The sequence below is a fragment of the Lepidochelys kempii genome, chromosome 2 (assembly GCF_965140265.1).
Source record: "Lepidochelys kempii isolate rLepKem1 chromosome 2, rLepKem1.hap2, whole genome shotgun sequence".
Lineage (NCBI taxonomy): Eukaryota > Metazoa > Chordata > Testudines > Cheloniidae > Lepidochelys > Lepidochelys kempii.
In genome coordinates, this window is record NC_133257.1 from 94,728,842 (window position 1) to 94,744,483 (window position 15,642).

The following is a 15,642-nucleotide window of genomic DNA, read 5'->3' on the forward strand; positions in this document are numbered from 1 at the left end:
CCTACATATTGTTCTGAATTGAGAGAGAGTGCAAACATACCTGGAGTATAGTGGGAACTGCATTAGCAGGGTGATATTCACAAAATGGAAGGGGTTCAGAGAAAGGCAAAATAAATTATTGGGGGCTCTGAGAAATAATTCACAAGAAAAGAGTATGGGACAGATTGTCATTCCAATTAAGGACCCTTAGACCACTCTGAACCCCTTTACATTGACAGACTGGGCTTTAAAGGGTTAAGTCTATGCAACCTGCTTAAGTGCTGATAAAGGGAAGGGACAAGATAACAATCTAAAACTATATGAAGGGTTTTATTACAAAAAAAATAGAAGAATTATTTTGGCTAATACAAGACATATAAATAGGAGTAATGGATTGAAAATAAAATGTAGAATATTAAAGTTGAATACCAGGAAAACATCCAAACAATAGGATTATGTTAGACTCTAGGACAGTCTTCCCAAAGAGGTGGTGGAAAATTTACTGCTTGGGACATTTAAAAATAAACAAAAGCAACATTTAATAAGGAACAACCCAACAGTGGCAGGGCAATAGACTGCAATACCTGACTTTGCAGCTAGGGAAATATAGGTTGGGTATTAGGAATAACTTCTTAACTATAAGGATAGTTAAGCACTGAAACAGGTTACCTAGGCAGGTTGTAGAGTCCCTGTCACTGGAGATTTTTAAGAACTGGATAGATGATCATCTATTGGGGATAGATTAGGTAGACTTAATCCTGTTTTAGCACAAGGGGATGGACTAAATGATTTCTTGAGTTCCCTTCAGCCTGACATTTCTATGATTCTATGACTTCAAAGGACTTTGAATATTCTAATATTTTAAAACTATCTAATGAAACTGTGAATGTTCTTATTGTCCATATAAATGCCTAATCTTCTTTCTTTAATTTTAAAAAAAATCTTGCTATGCTCTTGGCCTCAATTGTATTTTGTGGCAATGAAATGAAGTATATGCTTAAGTGATATTCTGGGTCAGAGTCAGAAAGTTTAGCTTATTTAGCTCTGTCCTTCTGCTGGGGACATCAACTGCTTGAAGATATATTTCTTTTCTTGTCCCTATTCTTTTCCTCTTGCTGTGTCCTATCACCACCAGATAATATGATGCCGGGTCATCATGTAATTTGACGTCAAGACCTGTGAGAACAGCCACCAAAATTGGTGATGTCTTCCTCGCACTTTAATCTATGTTAGCCACTGTAGGGGCTGGAGCTCATCTGAAAATCTGACTCCTTATATTCTAATTCTCAGTTTTATAACATCAGGTATATTTACAGTTTTTTCTAGATCATGTCAAGGGCTCACACATGACTTCTGAGGATTTCACAGCCGCACACCTTTATTTGCTAGGGACCAGGGACTCAGAACAATCAATGGTATTCCTTTCTTCAGAACAAGTTCTTTCACTACTGAACTTGAATATTTTAGAAGTGTTCTTGAGGTTTATACTGTTGTCAGACCGAAATTACAGCTGTAGCAACCTATCAGTGAATGTGCTGTTCATTCCTACACAAAGTTAGCTAGGACAAATTTATGAGAGGAAGGAGAATGCTGAGAAAGTAAAATAGGTTTCACATGCTGATATATACATTGTATTAAATTCTTTTGAGCCAAAAAGGAATACCCAAATGCTAGGCTTATTTGTGCTATACAAGTTTATCCTGGTTAAATAAAAGACCTTGCATAACTGCTGAAAGCTCTTTTGCTTGAAGATAAATAGTCTGGTGCCAGTGATGGAATATATCCTAAAGTGCTCAGCATCAACAAAAATTAGTATCATAGGTATCTGAGTGAATTTGTGCATCACATTAGGTTATTTTTATGTCAGCCCTGCAGATATACGATTCCTCCACTACATATTTCCATTTAGATTTAATAGGTTATCTTTAACAAGTACACTTTTCTTTTCTTTCCTGGAATTTTTCTGTTGTGGCAATTGTTACTGGATACAATCTTTTTTCTACTGCACCTCATCTGAGTTTGGCTAACAGTTGCAAGGGAGCATATATTTTTGAACTATCAGTAAAGCAACATTTAATAAAGAAGACCTTATCAAGGCTAGAGTTGTCCTTACTTTTCATACTGCTGTGAAGCAACATGACAGGCTAGGAGGAGGAATCTTGAAGTGCTAGTCACCTGTGTAGAAATGAATAACCAAGGGACAGAAGTTGAGTGACCTTTGTCTGTTATGTGTCACCATGCTGCTATATCAGTGGCCAATGTTAGCAGGGTACAAGCAGCTGCCTTAGTGAGCTAGTCTTGCTGTTGCCAGTGTGTGTCAGCTAGTGCTGTAGAATGTAAAAAGAGAAGATGGACTGGAGATTAATGGGCAGGGGGAAGACTTAAATAGAAATCTCCAAAGAATATGAGTCCTGGGAGAAGTAGTGTTAGTCTAGCAGGCATTATATTTGATTTTTACTTGGTTACGTTATCTGATTTTGCTGCTGAAAATAATATCTTACATTTATATACAACCTTCCATGCTTTGTGAACTGTAATGATGATGATAATGTAAGAATCACTTCATCTAATCCTGAAGCTCCGCTAGCTCTGGAGTGAAACACAGCAACATCCGAACAGTGCACAGCAACACTGTAGAACAACAGACAAACTTGTTTCAGCTAAAAGAAAAGGAGTACTTGTGGCACCTTAGAGACTAACCAATTTATTTGAGCATGAGCTTTCGTGAGCTACAGCTCACTTCATCGGATGCATACTGTGGAAAGTGTAGAAGATCTTTTTATATACACACAAAGCATGAAAAAATACCTCCTCCCACCCCACTCTCCTGCTGGTAATAGTTTATCTAAAGTGATCACTCTCCTTACAATGTGTATGATAATCAAGTTGGGCCATTTCCAGCATAAATCCAGGTTTTCTCACCCTCCCCCCTCCCCCCACAAACCCACTGCTGGTAATAGCTTATCTAAAGTGACCACTCTCCTTACAGTGTGTATGATGATCAATGATATATGCCATCATGTGCCAGCAATGCCCCTCTGCCATTTACATTGGTCAAACTGGACAGTCTCTACGTAAAAGAATAAATGGACACAAATCAGATGTCAAGAATTATAACATTCATAAACCAGTCGGAGAACACTTCAATCTCTCTGGTCACGCGATTACAGACATGAAAGTTGCTATATTACAACAAAAAAACTTCAAATCCAGACTCCAGCAAGAAACTGTTGAATTGGAATTCATTCGCAAATTGGTTGCAATTAACTTAGGCTTGAATAGATACTGGGAGTGGCTAAGTCATTATGCAAGGTAACCTATTTCCCCTTGTTTTTTTCTACCCCCCTCCCCCGCCCAGACGTTCTTGTTAAACCCTGGATTTGTGCTGGAAATGGCCCACCTTGATTATCATACACACTGTAAGGAGAGTGATCACTTTAGATAAGCTATTACCAGCAGGAGAGTGGGGTGGGAGGAGGTATTTTTTCATGCTTTGTGTGTATATAAAAAGATCTTCTACACTTTCCACAGTATGCATCCGATGAAGTGAGCTGTAGCTCATGAAAGCTTATGCTCAAATAAATTGGTTAGTCTCTAAGGTGCCACAAGTACTCCTTTTCTTTTTGCGAATACAGACTAACACGGTTGTTACTCTGAAACTTGTTTCAGCTAATTGCTAGTGTTCTAGTTCTGAGGTAATACTAAATGCAGTAAGGAAAGTGCAAAGCATTTGTCACAAAACCCCCAAGTCAACCTTTGTTTAGAAAAAGAGTCAGTGATCTTTGTTAAAGTTTCAGTGATCCTGGACACAGGTTTAATTCACTTCTAGGACACCAATCTCCAACAGGCTCTGGACCCATATAACTCTCTTCTATCTTCTAGATGTTGAGTCTGGCAGGCTACAGTTCTTTTGCTTGACAACATTTTCAGAGATAGGGTTGGGTTGCTGGCTGGCCCTATGCTAAATTCCATGGATGCCCAATCCATAAATATTGTGGTTGTCAGTCCTAAACAAAGCCTGGCTACATGATGGCATACCTGTTACAAAAGGTAAAACCTTTGTACTCACAGCTTTAAAAAACCTCAAGGCATATGAGTAGCTAACTGGCTTTTCTGTCATGCTGAATCAATCTAAAGCAACAACTGAAAGATTTCTCTAGTAATAATGGAGAATGCTGTGGCTGCAGAGAATGCTCTACAGCCATTACCTCTAGAATGAGCCCCAGGCTTCCTTCTGAATAGTGACATGCTTTTTCTAAGGCAATGAGCAAATAATTATAATTTAACAGTTTCACAAACCTTTTGGGGGCCTTTTCCTAGCTGCCCAAGATGTACTATTTGAATCCTAAAGAATGAACAAGATGGGAGACTCCTTACCTTTTTCCTAAATCTGTTTCTTGTTTTTCACTCTCTTGAACCTGAGGCACAAAATCAAAAAGAGGGATAGACTTTTTTTCTCATTTGAGCTCTGCACATTAAACAAAACAGACTTTTCTACAATTCTGCTTTCCTAACTACCAAAGAGCACCATGCTGGAACAATGACACACATTGGATGGGGTTACTTAAATGAGTAAATACTATGCAATGTGAGTAAAGGCTGCAGAATCTGACCCCAAAATGGTGAAAACCCTCAATGTTGATTTTTGTGCTGTAGGCAAAATGATCACTCACTCTATATTCTTCCAGGTAGCCAGCACCTAACTCTTCTGCACAGGCTACTCAGCGTACACGTAGGTCCATATGGGACTGTGCAGATAGTGTCTTCAGTGGGGCCTCTTCTCTCTGCTCCACAGTGTGTTGGCCAGTGCCTTTGAACCAAGTTGGAGGGGAAAATAATCTATGCCAATACTGGGATGACCCAGAATACTTTCTCACTGGAACAAGAGGGGAACCAAGTGCCATATTGTGATTCAAAGTTTTTCCTGAGTCACACTATGATCCTTAGTTTGCTCCTGGTGCAGCACAGCTGCATGCTGCCCCTTATTCAGTGCTTGTGGCAGAGCTGCAGTCTAGTCCTATGTGAGTAAGAATCATGCAAGCTAAATTTAATAGTTGAAATACATGTTTTTAAAAAATTGCTTCTGAACCTTATCTTTTCCCACAAACAAAAAAATATAGCCCTGCATAGATTTCCTTGAACATGCCAAGGATCAGTTAACCAAAACTGTAGTTTATAGGCTAAGACACATAAATTGTGTAGAAGTTGATTGACTTTATCATGAATGTGGACTCTTATCAATGCTAGCAGGCATCTGGCTGTATTCACTTTGATTTACTCAACCGAGCATTTATTCTACTGAGCATTTTTACAGATGTAAACCTGTTTTGCCAAGACAAATGGAGTGGTAAATATTATAAACGAAATTCTCATAGTAGGAGAAAAAGGAATTGTCAGGGCGCTAGTTGCAGAAGAAAAAAGCCCATAAGATACACCCTTCATCTTTCCTAAAAGATAGACTCCAAAGACTGAATTAAAAATAAAAGCCTTTCTGAAGAAGAAGAAAAAGAAACAGCTACAAAGATGGAGGGGGCAGAAGGGAGGGGGGAAGTAAGAGACAGCCCTGCTGAGGTTAAGGTTCCTTTTTCCCCCACAAAAGGCAGCTCAACAAACAGTGGCAGATGTCACCCTGACAGGGAAAGTGGCAAGCGGCCATCTCAGTTCTGTTTGTGACTTTTTTCACAAGAGTCAGGCTGCTTTTTCCACTCCATTCAGCATGTTTGTGAATGCTTGATTTTCTCAGAAGACAAAAGAGGGCAAGAGCTCTAGAATTCAATAGAAGGTCAGAATGGCAATCTTTTTGCTGGGTCCGGCTTCCTTTTATACTCTGACATCTGGGGCCTATTACCAGAACAAATTAGAGCAATTCAAACCACCAGCAGGGGAAAGAGAGTTTTCTGTTTTTCATACAGCATAGCTACAAACTCAGGAAGGGGAACTGGGGCTCCTGACAATACAGCATAGCAATAGATTTGCCACACTTGTTTTACAGACATATACTGCAACAAATGTAATCAGTGATTAAGTAAAAGATGTCTGGTCTTCAATATGTCCCCCACAAAAGGAAAAAAAGAAATAATTAAACTGATGAATTTACACTTAATTTTCAGCCTGTTACAGCATGAAGCTCTAACTGTTTCAAGGAGTCACATTAGCAGAATCTATAACATGGGTCCCCTTCCCCCCATCTGGCACATTAATATGTGGGGCTTGTGAAATTTCATTTTCTTCTGCATTCCAATAAATAACAAAGTATTATACTCTTAGTTGAAAGCGTAACTTTACTTAATATGTCTGGAATGTTATGCCAATTGGTGGTGGTAAACATTTTCACATATTTATCCTTCTTTTAATTGTGTTTTTCAGCATTCCGCTTCGCTTTCTCTTAGAAGTCAGTCTTTGGAGCCAAATTCCTTTTACTATCTGGGAAGCAGAGACAGGGACAGTTAACACTCTTTCTGGGTACATTGGCTGGAGGCAACAACAGGTCTTAAACATGTAATCTGTACTTGTTAGAGGGACTCATTGAGCAGCAAGGCAATTTATTCTGTCAAATTGGTCTGAATTCTCAGTATGGGGGATAAGCGTATTCACTGAAGCTTTTTGCAGTTAAACTCTTTTCTCCCTGGGTGAGATTTACTTTTCAGTCCAGTCTACTTGCTGTGGAAAGCACGTTCTGCTGGTGACCCTTCAGTTGACCGGAAAAATCAGGTCTTGATGAAGAGGAGAAAATCATAGACATGATACAGAAAATGAATAATTGTAATAATAATAAAATGTTTTCTAAATATGGTGTGCCTTATAAAGCCCTCTGTTAAAATCCTACCCTAATGCTATATTTGTATTATCATTTTCATCCCTTTGCAGGGGCCCTATTATGAGAGATGTTATCGATACATTGGTATTGTGCTGGTGTTCTTCATGGGTGTGTGTGTCTGTGTGTGTACTTTTGCTAGTAACACTCTTTTGATCACTTGACCCTGTTAACAGATATGTGAATAATATCCAAGTTGGTAATATATATTGAAAAAAATATGTTGACTAGATTTGTGCCATATAAAACATTTTCAAACAGCCTTCACTCCCCACGCTCTCTCTTTCAAACAGTCCCCTTTAAAGCCTCTGCTATTAATGTTAAACTGGTCTGGCTAGGGTAGAACATGAGACTCTGAGAGGACCTATTTCATAGTAGTGCATTCTCCAGTGTTGAGTAAACTGACCTGTGAAGAAGTGCTGGTACTTACACGTGCTGTATATAATGTTTTTCATCTGAACACTTTCATCTGAACACTGTACACTTTAAGACTTTCAGTTATTTTATTCCCACAACATCCCTTGATGTAAGTACATATTATCTGCATTTTACAGGTGAGGAATCCTGAAAGTAGTTGGGGAGCACCATGGTTCAAGATTATCCAGACACATATCCTATTTTGTGGGTGAGGGCTATACCATAGGAGCTGCTCCAGTAGCTATTTACAACCTGAGGAGGAATCCTTAGGAGGTTGGATCCACTGGGTTTCCAGATTTTATATTTTCCGAATGATACAAAGTGATTGGAAAAGTGGTCAGGATCTGTCTTTCCTTTAGTCTGAACATTGTTGCCCATAGTGTGCCTTTGCATAGAAGCAAACACATGTTCTCCATTCTTTGCTGGATTGTTTGAATATTTCTTTATTCTTATTCTTTCACAATTTAGAGAACAACAAAATACCTTTAAAACCTTTTTCACTTTAAAATGAAGTAAGTACTGTACCTCTTTGTTTTCATCTACCTCTATAACTCTTCTTGCTTCCAGCAAGCAAAACACATTAGTGGCCTCCCAAGGATCAGGTTGTCATAATGTGGGAGATACGATGGGCCGGATTCTCTGGTCAAGCCAAGTAGTGTTTGGTGATAAGGTTTGGTCATGGGAGGGTAAGGCAAAAAAGGACTGAGGCAACTTTAAGGCACCTTTATGTTCCTGCAATCTGAGGGCCAGCCAGAGCCCAATCTGGTCACTGGAGTAAATTAAAACAGACTGACCGGGAAACTGAGAGTAATGGATTTTTTTTCTCTAACAAATTAGTGTTAGAGAAGCCTTCTTTAATGGTAAACATTTATGTAGCATTGATTCATGTTAAATCAGAAATGTTCACATCGTGGTCAACAGAGCACCAGTGGTTTTCATAGTCCTTGCAAAATTAAATAGTTTGAGAACCATTTATGGGGTGACTGGAGTATTGGAAGAGGGAGTGATCTATGAAAGGTGACTCTGCTTGCCAGATGGTCTGCAGAATGAAAAGGGCAGCAAAATATGACCATGTCTGTGTCTTCAGAATTGATGATGCCACTCTATCTTGGGTAAATATTGCAACCAGTGAAATAGATGTGCAATGGTGCAGCTGGGAGACACTGAGATACTAACACCAAAGTAACAACAGGTAGAATGAATTTTCCATTACTCTCCTACTCATTTTCATTGGGGGCTTAGTAATGGGGGGCTTAGTGAGGCACAAGAATGTCAGAGACATTTAGATATATTATTACTGTTGTTTTTCGTATTTCTAAAGCACATACCCTCAGTGTCTGCATGCCATGGTCCATTATACATTTTGAAGCACATCAGCTCTCTCGGGAAAGAACAAATCTACATGCTGTTTCCCACAGATCGAACCTACTTATGGAAGAAAAAACAACAAATAATCTTTCCCAGTCAAGACCATTTTGCAGCTTGAGGAAAAACTTCTGGAAAGAGATGATCTTCATAACTACAAATATTAGAGGAGCTGTTCATTGGGTGAAAACATGCAACGTTCCAAATATATAGTGATCCTTCTCTCCAACCGTTTTAAACTCATCTTGCAGGATGTTCTTTTCTCTGGTGTAAGAGATGCACCCGTCTGTGTATTTGTACCAAACTATTTTACAAAGAAAATAAAATCTGTAGTTCTTTGTTCTGCATCTGCAAAGTGACAGTCACACACTGTCCTTTTCTCAGGAGTTTGGCACTAAAATAGCCTAGCTCTATTGCAGGCTTACAGACAAACATTTTATGCAGGCTAACAATAGCAAATGATTTCATAGGTAAGGGATCCAACCCTGAGTCCATCCAGAGGCTTAGGGTGAATGACTCTATCTCCCAGACCCACTTAGTCCTTTCCCACTTGTCCCCTTTCATCTAAATTCAAAACACTAACTGTCAAGGTTCCTTCCCCACTCCGAACTCTAGGGTACAATGTGGGGACCTGCATGAAAACCTCCTAAGCTTACTTTCACCAGCTTAGGTTAAAACTGCCCCAAGGTACCAACTATTTTATCCTTTGCCCTTGGACTTCCACTGCCACCACCAAACTTTATCTGGTTCCTGAGAAAACGTTGTTTGGAAACGTCTTTCCCCCCAAAATCCTCCCAACCCTTGCACCCTGCTTCCTGGGGAAGGTTTGGTAAAAATCCTCACCAATTTGCATAGGTGACCACAGACCCAAACCCTTGGATCTTAGAACAATGAAAAAGCATTCAGTTTCCTTACAAGAAGACTTTTAATAGAAGTAAAAAAGCATTACCTCTGTAAAATCAGGATCGTAAATACCTTACAGGGTAATTAGATTCAAAACATAGAGAATCCCTCTAGGCAAAACCTTAAGTTACAAAAAAGACATACAGACAGGAATAGTCATTCTATTCAGCACAGCTATTTTGAAAGTATCTTGTCTGCTCGTTGGTCATTTTGGTCAGGTGCCAGCGAGGTTACCTTTAGCTTCTTAACCCTTTACAGGTGAAAGGATTTTTCCTCTGGCCAGGAGGGATTTTAAAGGTGTTTACCCTTCCCTTTATATTTATGACACTAACCCTCTTGACTGAATTCTGTATTTGTTTGAAGCTCTCTCCCCTCCGTTAACTGACAGTTCCCACACTAGTTAAGTAACAACTAGTGTGCTCCTGAGTGCTTAGGACTGGACATTTGAGACCCCTTTCAACAGTCTCAGTAAGGGTATGTCTACACTACAAAATTAGGTCAAATTTATAGAAGTCGTTTTTTTAGAAATCGGTTTTATATATTTGAGTGTGTGTGTCCCCACAGAAAATGCTCTAAGTGCATTAACTCGGCGGAGTGCTTCCACAGTACCGAGGCTAGAGTCAATTTCTGGAGCATTACACTGTGGGTGGCTATCCCACAGTTCCCGCAGTCTCCGCTGTCCATTGGAATTCTGGGTTGAGATCCCAATGCCTGATGGGGCTAAAACATTGTTGCGGGTGGTTCTGGGTACATATCGTCAGGCCCCTGTTCCCTCCCTCCCTCCATGAAAGCAAAGGCAGACAATCGTTTCACGCCTTTTTTCCTGAGTTACCTGTGCAGACGCCATACCATGGCAAGCATGGAGCCTGCTCAGCTCACTGTCACCGTATGTCTCATTTGCAAACCCGCCCCCTGTCTAGGGGACTCATTTCTCTAGGTCACACTGCAGTCACTCACAGAGGAGGTGCAGCGAGGTAAATCTAGCCATGTATCAATCAGAGGCCAGACTGACCTCCTTGTTCCAATAAGAACAATAACTTAGGTGCACCATTTCTTATTGGAACCCTCCGTGAAGTCCTGCCTGAAATACTCCTTGATGTAAAGCCACCCCCTTTGTTGATTTTAGCTCCCTGTAAACCAACCCTGTAAGCTGTGTTGTCAGTCGCCCCTCCCTGCATCAGAGCAACGGCAAACAATCGTGCATCTGAGTTCAGAGTGCTGTCCAAAGCAGTCACAATGGAGCATTCTGGGATAGCTCCCAGAGGCCAATACCATCAAATTGTGTCCACAGTACCCCAAATTCGACCCAGAAAGGCCGATTTAAGCGCTAATCCACTTGTCAGGGGTGGAGTAAGGAAATAGATTTTAAGAGCCCTTTACGTCAAAATAAAGGGCTTCATCGTGTGGACAGGTGCAGGTTTACATTGATTTAAAGCTGCTAAATTCGACCTTAAGTCCTAGTGTAGACCAGGGCTAAGTGTCAAGGTACCCTAAGTTCCATTGTGCATGGTTCATCTAATGGGACAAAGATAAGGTAGATTTTTTTCAAAGCAAATGAATGGGCTTCTATAATCTATTATGTGTTACTTGTGAATATGGCTTGATTCTGTTTTTGTAAGTGATTTCGGTGCTCGTGATTGGTGCCATATTGAAAACCATGTAAACTTCAGTTCTCTATTTATTCACAAAGCAAGGACAAAGTGAGCAGCAGAGATGAATCACATACTGAACTTCCAACGTACCTTAATCCTGACCTGAAGTGCTAACTTCTAGCACTGCAAGGGTAGTTCATTTTCTGTGGCGTTTGAGCTTCTGCTGTGACTAAACTGATTGGCATTAAAATATGAAATAAAACTAGCTTGTACCACAGCATGGTATTTGATTGTGATGCCTTATTTGGAGCATACCCTGTACTGAGAGAAACCCAGTATGAGAGCAAGGTCCTATAGTTAAGGCACTGGACTGGGACAAAGAAGATGCAGTGGATTTAGATTTAGGAAATTTAGATTCAGTTAACATTTCTGTTACAGACTTTCTCTATGGCATGTCACTTAGTCTCTCTGTCCTTCAGTTCCCCATCAGTAGAATGTGGATAATAAATGCTTTCTATCTCCTACCCTTTGTCTTTCATGTCTATTTAGTTTGCAAGCTCTTAAGGGCAGGGACTGTCACTTACTATATTTGTACAGTGCCATGTGCAATGAAGTTAGATCTTGTTTAGGGCTTCTAAGTCCTACTGAGATTATATTAATAATAATGGGCAATATCAGGGAATATTGAAAACACTACATTAAATTTAATAGCCACAACCAAAAATCATGCAAACTAAGATTTTTTTTGGGGGGGAGGTGAAGTGAACTGAGCTGAAGACTAACATATTTATCAAAGTCACCAAATATCTCACAGGCAGTAGCTATTTTTCCTTACTACGAACCTGTGCTTCAATTAGACTGATCCCATCCAAAGATAGGCATCAGTCCTACAGTGGTGCAGTGCACAGATGGACTAATGAAGTCTGGAAGAATCTCGCAGACTTCAATGGGGCTGTACACTGGTGCAGCAGTATGCCTATGCTTCTTAGACTAAAAGAACTCTTTTGCACTGTGTTCACCTGTAAACACAATTACTGGTTTCAGTTTTGCATATCATAATTTTAAATAGCTGGAAGCATACTGGAGAGGAAGCATGCTGCACAGGCAGCTGTGGCATGCACAATTCAAGCACTTGAAAACAATAACAAGCAAAACCCTTCCAGGTTCAGAGGAATCTTACAAATCTTTTATTCAAAGCTTTTTGTCCCTCTTCTCAAATCTACCTGTTCAAATAAAGCTGGGGACATCTGAAGTCTGACTGTTTTCCTGCAGTTAGTTTAAACTTTTTTCATGCAGTCATATTCCCACTGATGTCCAGTGCTAGCAATCTGACATGTCTTAGTTGAGAAAAGTTGTTTCACATCAGTGACATTGTCCCTTTAAGGGACCATTTTTCACAGACTTGAGCCTCCTCTAGGAATTCTGTTTTTAGCAGATAAGAGCATCATTTTCATAATAATGTTTTACAGATTTTCACAACTTGTTTTTGTTGACTAAATCTATAAAAATAAGGAGCAGGTAGGAGTGAACTGTGCTGTGGTTTGTCACATCTAACTTGTTTCCTCCTAATCTTGGTGCTGAGATAAAGAAGACTAGAAGCATGATTAGATATCAGAACTGTATTCCTAACACAGTTAGAGCTGAGAATCATCATAATAAGTGCATAGGTTTTATCTCCTTTCATTGCAGAACTATATTACAAAACCTAGTATGGTGCAGGTGCATTTTGAATACTTCCCTCTCCAAACACCCTCCATTATTCTCTCTGGTACAGAAAAGGAATGGTAAACTGCCACATTTTTACCTTGTAATTTTCCCCCTGTTACTTTATTGCCTGGTTTTCATTCTTCTCCACTCTGAGCTGCTGCTGCTTCTTTTTCTTTTTTTTTTTTTTTTTTTGTATTTACAGTGACTTTCAAGTTAGACTTTAATTTTAAGATGCAGACATCCCAGCTAAAATATGGGTCTGAGGTACTGATGATAACTTGTTTTACTTCCTCCCATGTACCTCACAATTTATATTGTCCTGACATAGTACTTTTACACTTATCTTCCTTCGTGTTTGGCACTGCTGTTCTAGTTTAGGAGTGTTAAGGAAGCCACCTGCTATGCCAGCAATATGGTACTGCATTTTGAATCTCTGAGAAATAGACTATCCCATATCCCTAGAATTATAGTGGAACAAAGGTTTTTGTTTGTTATGTATTATGACAATGATGATTATTTTCCATTGAATCTGGAGCATATAAAAGTGCTCTGGGACACAGTGTCCTTCATCTCCTCACTAGTACTGAAAATGGTCATGTGGGACCAGCAATGACTAGAAAGATCCAGCTGTGATGATTGGCCTTGTGGTTTGGTAAGCAGCACTCTGAGACTTAGGTTCAGGCCCATGGTGTGTTGCAAGAGTGATAAGCTGGGGCTCCAAGGGAAAGAGGAAAAAGACGTGGATGTTCATTACTTGACCTGCTTGACCTACGTGCAGCGAAAGATATATTCAGTGAATATAACCCTTTCATCTCTTTAAGAACAGACTGTGACTTTTGCACTAAGTAGCATCTGTGCTGAGGCTATCCCTAAGAACTAGGGAGGCATAAGAGGTTCTTTCTTCCCATTCTTTTGTGCCAAACACAGCTCTGGTTCAGGTGAAACTAGACATTAAACTAGTGATGATGAGAGGTAAATCAACTCTTCAATTTACAGTATAAAAGGTTTCATTGTCCTTTCTCAAAGAAGTATTACTTCTAAAAGAAAACACTTTTCCACGGTATGCATCCGATGAAGTGAGCTGTAGCTCACGAAAGCTCATGCTCAAATAAATTGGTTAGTCTCTAAGGTGCCACAAGTCCTCCTTTACTTTTCACACCGAAAAGCCAAAGGACGGTTTGAGTCTTATCACCTCCATTTCTGGTCCGAGCACTTTGGCAACATTCAAGGAACTTCTAACAACTGAATCTTGGCTCCCCTGTATTAAAACAGACAAAGAATCCAAACTAAACATTAAACCAAAACAACCAGTCCCTGTATCCAAACACCCATAAACCTTAGAGCAACATTTGCCAAAGTGTAGGACGTGCCACTCTGTGAGGAAGTGAAAGTATATCAAGGGATCATGGAAGATGCATACACTAAGATGGGCAGGCATTTAGAAACAGCTGGTGGTACTATTGGTTGCTCACTAGTAATTTCTCTGCAATAATAAACCCAAACGCTGCAGCTTAGATAGTACTATATAATATTGTGCATCATTACTGAAGAGAACTATGTATCTTTTGTAAATCAGCCCTGTGCAGAATTAATATTATTGACACAGGTTGAGCAAATGATGGGAACAAGTTGGAGAGCAGCAGCAATTGTAATGCTGTCAAAGGTGAATGCAGCACCACTTCTTACATTACTAATTTATTTAGCATTCAGAATTTACTGAGGAATCTTTTGTCACATCATCCATCACAGATCGGCACTAGAGAGATAGAAGATACGAAAATTAAAAACCTGTTTATTACCGTAAACAAAAGAGCATGAACAACATCCATCAAAGACAGACAGAGATGGAAGATAAACAAGAATTGTCTAGAGCCAACTCATCTGTGCTTATTTTTTAAAACTATTTATTAAAATGTTCTAGATACAGATTAACTTTCTTTTGCTCAATATTATTTAATTTGCCTTGAAATGGAATGGCAAACACTTTGATAAATTAATTGTAAGGGTCTCTGGTTTCACTCACTATCTTTTTAAATACCTTTGCATCCTTCGCTGAAGTGTAATTTTGTAACTTCTTTCACCTATACTTCTTCCTGAATTGCAACAAATGCCACTGACACACCCTACAGTGGCAATTAAGAAAGGGAGTGTTTTTCTTCTTTTTTGCTGGAAATACAGGAGGTATTACTGGAGGAAGGATAAAGGCTAAAGGCTTGATCCAAAACTCATGGATGTCACTTGAAGGCTTTCCATTGACTTCTGTCAAGCCCTAGGGAAGCCCTGTGCATTCCTATGGTTTTACTGAGGAATGAGCAAAACAATTTGCTTTTACTAAGAACCAGTCTCAAACTCAGTCATGTTCCCAATCAGACTAAACCTTTTTAGAGACAGATTAAATAATGCTAGCATCTCCCAGAGCCACCTATCTTTGTTGGTAAAATTGCAAGATTCAACATCTATGACAGACTTGCTACTGGGCCCAAAGTGCTACACAGTGTAAAGACTGTGCTCTGATACACAATGCACAGTGGGAAACTTCTAACATGGAAAACCCAAGTATGTGAGAAACATAAATTCAAAGAATGTAGCCAAGAGGCAGCTACAGTTGCTCTACCTAGCAAGTATATAGGGTGACCAGACAGCAACTGCGAAAAATCAGGACAGGGGGTGGGGCGTAATAGGAGCCTAGATAAGAAAAAGACCCCAAAACTGGGACTGTCCTACAAGTATATCAATAAGAACAAAGAGAATGCAGAAGGGTCTGTTGGTGCTACAGGGTGAAGATGAAAGTTGGAAAGAGTTCTATGAGCCTGTCAAGGACAAAACCAATGGGAAGGATGAAGGTCATGATGTTCAGGATTCTAT

The 15,642-nt window shown here is 39.7% G+C and overlaps 1 protein-coding gene across 9 annotated transcripts in view; it reads right to left on the reverse strand.

Annotated features, from left to right (window-relative positions):
- LOC140906869 (cadherin-19-like) overlaps positions 1-15,642 on the reverse strand; it is a 169,266-nt gene that overhangs the window by 130,361 nt on the left and 23,263 nt on the right. For 5 of the 9 annotated variants that reach the window (XM_073331701.1, XM_073331697.1, XM_073331695.1 and 2 more), the window contains exon 2: positions 4,357-4,397. The exons of 1 other annotated variant lie outside the window; for it this stretch is intronic. The gene's annotated coding sequence lies outside the window, so the exon portion shown is untranslated. Of the gene's footprint in view, positions 1-4,356; positions 4,398-6,264; positions 6,314-8,538; positions 8,639-15,642 lie in introns of those variants that run through there. 3 more of the 9 variants (XM_073331698.1, XM_073331694.1, XM_073331699.1) reach the window with 3 other exon arrangements.